We start from the raw sequence: 4,474 nt of genomic DNA, 5'->3' as shown, positions 1-4,474 counted from the left end.
ACTTTTCAAGGTTTCCTCTGTTTGTTTGACCTCTCCTACGGAAAGGCACAATTAAGTGTGCATAAAAGGTACCTTGAACTGTAAATTTTTCTAATCTTCTGTGCTGATATTTGCTGAATTGTCATCACTGAAAGATTGAACACTAGTCTGAACATTCAAATTATAAAATACTTTTTAATAATTGCTGTAATTTTTTTACTTTATATATTCGAAATAGTAAGTGCTTAATTTTTGACTTAGTTCAGTAGTCTTGCAGTCATGTCTTTACCTTGAAAATCATAGTATAATTAATTGTCTAGCTTAAAGAATTCTATTAATCAGGTCTTACTAAAAACAGAAAATCTTTTGTAAGGGATAAGTAAACCAATAGCTCATGTGATCTCACATGAAACAAGGGAATTTAAAGAAGTCCAGTGTTTAGATTTGTTTATTAAAACTTGGTTTGAAATAATTACTGTTTAAAAAAAATGAACAAAGAATCTTTTATGAAATGCAGAGATTAAACTTTACTCTAATTTATATTCCCTACTGATTTCTGTATTCTGCAAGCTTGTAGATTAAAAACAAAGAACAACAATAACCCTCCCCCCCAAAAAAAACAAAAAAAGCAAAACAGTGAAAATTCCAAGTGTTTACATTAATAAACTAATAAACTTAAATAATGCTCACATGGATTTTTACATATTGCTTTGCTGTTTGATTGAATACTAAATGTTTTATCTTTTTTTCCCCTGAGTAAGCTCTTCCTGGCAAATGTTAGAGAAAAGGTTTTTAAGTGCATTAAAGCCCACCTTTCAGTAATGCTCAAGCTGACAGCTTGTACAGTTACGTGGAACAGCTGGTGTTGTTCACAAAAGATTGGAATTAGTTCTTATAAACCCTGAATTGGGTTCCTCTATAGGGTGCTGCTGCAGGTAATTACAATTGGGTTCTCTTCTCAGTATTTTTCCTGTTTAGGTGGAACTTCTTTTTTAAGAGTGAACCCTTATGGGAATAAAATTGGGTACCTTTTCAGGGTATTGTTTGCTTTAATACTTAAAACAGATCTTAATACTTAATGCAGATCTCCTTAATTCTACTTCAGATTTTGGTTGCTTCTCTGTTTTAGTGCATTCAATTTGCAACAATTTTTGCAGCTTTCCAGTTTAAAAGTGTGGATTGAGTCTAATGGTCACAGATTCTTTTTTGAATATATATATATTATGGTTTCTTTCTAAGGTAATTTTGCTATGCTTCTCTGTAATTCCTTTCCCTTCCCCCTTCTGTTGACTGTAAGTTAGCTGCAAGTGTCTTGAATCTTATTTTTGATCGAGATTGCAGTTGGAGTGCAGTAACTTATGTAACACTTGTTCATAAATTACCTTCTCTGCTCATAGGAACAGTGGAAGAGTTTCGAAACAACTCCTATTTTTTTCCTCTTCTTCTCTTATACTTCTGCAAAAGAAATTAACCCTTCTTGAAACTTCTGGCCTTCAAAACTGTTGTATGAATGTTAATAGAGCTAATAAACCTTGATCTCTTTTCACCTTTAGAGAATCTCAGGTAAATTCGTGAAAGTAAAAGTGAGGCTGCTTATGTCATGTACCATAACATCAGTGAATCCCCTTGGATCTATGAACAATGCCAGAAACTTCTCTTTTAATTATTGCACAAGGCTGTATATTTCTGCTACAGACATCTCACTTAGAATTACAGGTCCCCACTTATTTGGGACTGGATCTGGTCATGTTTAAGTACAGTTTTAGCTTTGCCTTTCCAAGGTTGTTTACACAAAATGTCTCCATGTGCAAGGAGATGACAGATGCTAGTTGAAAGGTACCCCTGGAATTCAGTCTTGTGTTATAAAGCAAGAGTGTCATCAGAACCAGAGCTGATCATCCATAACTTTCTGGCTGTCTCCTGAAGATTCTGCATCTTCTGGGTAACTTGCCATAGTACTGCAATGCCTTCCTGGCAAAAAAGACTGACTTGATGTATAACTTGGCTCTCTTAGCACGTATTTGACTGTTGCCCCATGTCTACCACTGCGGAATAGGGTTTGCCATCTGCTGTCAAGTGATTGCAGGCTGTTGTTAATCACCGTAGCCTCCTCTTCACATGACTACTGAACAAGTACAGCTTTCTGAAAATAGGTAGTCTCCTTGAATTTATGTAAGATTGAAACATTTTGTTTTCCTAAGCTTTATAAAATTGAATAAGTATGTTAAACACAAGATTTGGAATGCAGAAGTTTTAAGAATGTGTGCGAGTACTGGAATCAAAATAAGCCTCTGAAAAAAGGTTAAAATCAGCTGCATGCTGCCAGTGTGTTTGTGTGTATACACAGTCAAACAATACAATATTTTACTTAAATAAAAAAAAATCCAAAGCAAAACAAAAAAAAGCAGGGGTTACCTGGATATGATAGAGTGTCACAGAGTTGTACGGTTTGGAAAGGACCTGCTAAAGCAAGTTCTCTATAATAGGTTACATGGGAAAGCATCTAGGAGAGTTTTGTGGAGACTTCTGAAGTGATATTCAGTTTCTCTGGGCAGCCTTTTCCAGTGCTCTATCACCCTCAGGATAAAGAAGTTCATTTTCATATTTGTATGGAACGTCTTGTGTTCCAATTTTTGCCCATTGCCCTTTCTGTTGCTGGGCATCATTGAAAAGAGCCTGGTGCCATCCACTTAACTGCTGCCTATTCAATATTTATAAGCATTGATAATATTCCCTCTTAGTAGTCTCTTTTCCAGGCTGAACAGTCTCTCAGCAGCAAGTCTTCAACTTTCCCTCAAAAGAGAGATTCTCCAGACCCCTGATCATTTTTGTGGCCCTCTGCTGGACTTTCTCTAGAAGTTCCCTGTCTTTGAGCTGAGGAGCCTGGAATTGGATGCAGTACTCCAGATGTGACCTCACTAGGGCAGAAGAGAGGAGGATGACTTTCCTTGACCTACTGGCTATGTTCTTTTCAACACATCCCAGGATAACAGTGGCCTTCTTGGCCACAAGGTTGCACAGCTGGCTTACAGCCACCCTGTTATCCATCAGGACACCCAAATCCTCTGTAGAGCTTCTTTCCAGCTGATCAGCCCCTAATCTATACTGATGCATGTGTTTATTCCTTGACAGGTGCAGAATGATAATTGCTGAGCTAGCAGGGCAATAGATTCCCTGTAGTTTAGTATAGGTTGATATAATATAGATTCTGGAAATGAGAAGTTCTGTAGGATAGCTATCTGCTTAGACTATGGTGAGCATACTAAGTTTGCCTTTATGATGTTGAACTTCAGAGCAACAGAGGGCAGCCTTTCTTTTCTGACTTGGATTCACTTTTCATGCAGTGGCTACATGCAAATATTGCCATTCTTTGGTCTGTCTGGAGCACTTCTAAGACTTCATTTCATCTGCATGGTGGAGAATTTCTGAATACCTTGTGTGGGTTTTCTTGTCTCTCCTCCCAGTATGAAAACTTTCCAACTCTTCTGAAAACAACTCTGTAAAAAGTTTTGTATATATTCTATTTGTGATACTTTTTCTGTGGGAAATAGAAGGCCTTGTGTGATTGAAATTCACTTCTATGGAAATAGAATCTTAACTGAACGTACTGAAGTAGAATTTATCTTTCATGTTTCTGACTGGCTTTTGATTTCATTAAGGGCAGGTGGCCTTTCTTACCTTTTGGAAGTTATTTTCATTTTGATAATTAGAAATGATGGATTGCCTGTACTTGCTGATGTTTCATGTTTAAAAAGAGTAATGTATTGGAAACACTTGCACTGGAATTTGGCACTGGTCTACTTTTTCTCCTTGTGCCTTTTGCAGTGAGTAAGTATCATAAGTGTTGGTAATTCAGTGTATGAGAGATCCAGCTCCATTTACAGCGTGTATCCAGTGGAGTTTAAATAAAATCTGGTATGTCCTTTGTCAAGCTTCAGTCTTCTGAAATCTGACAGATGCATGACACTATTAGTGTTTAAAGTATATTGCAAGACTCTTAAAATTTTAGTTAGTTTTATGTATAATTGTCATAAAGTATTCTTGAAGAGTAGTCATTATCTGGAAAAAGCTTACTGTCCTTCATTTGATCTTGTACTTAACTTGCACTGGGGAGAGAGGAAGAAACCAAGACATTAAACTTAATTTTAATGAGTATTCTTTTGCAGGTGGTTGCAATCTCAATTGTCACAGTGTTAAAGATCTTCCTACTTGCTTGTGCTTTCCCTTGAGTTCTCTGTAAATACCTGTCTGGCTGTTTCTTCTCTTCAGGAAATTCTTTTGTTATGAAATCAACAATTTAAAATGAAAGCCTCCAATCCCTGGTGCTGTGTAGACAGGTGTCAGTTTGCTGGCTTTGGGACAGATCCTATTGTGTATGTTTAGATCTTGCATTTTGAAATCTTCCTGCGTATTCTGGTTCTTATGTTTTGGAAAGTGGTCAAAACAATTAGCTTGAATGAAGGAATACATAGAGTTCCGTGTTGTGTTATGTGCA

The sequence above is a fragment of the Meleagris gallopavo genome, chromosome 4, assembly GCF_000146605.3.
Source record: "Meleagris gallopavo isolate NT-WF06-2002-E0010 breed Aviagen turkey brand Nicholas breeding stock chromosome 4, Turkey_5.1, whole genome shotgun sequence".
Taxonomy (NCBI): domain Eukaryota; kingdom Metazoa; phylum Chordata; class Aves; order Galliformes; family Phasianidae; genus Meleagris; species Meleagris gallopavo.
This window is presented reverse-complemented; position numbering follows the sequence as displayed.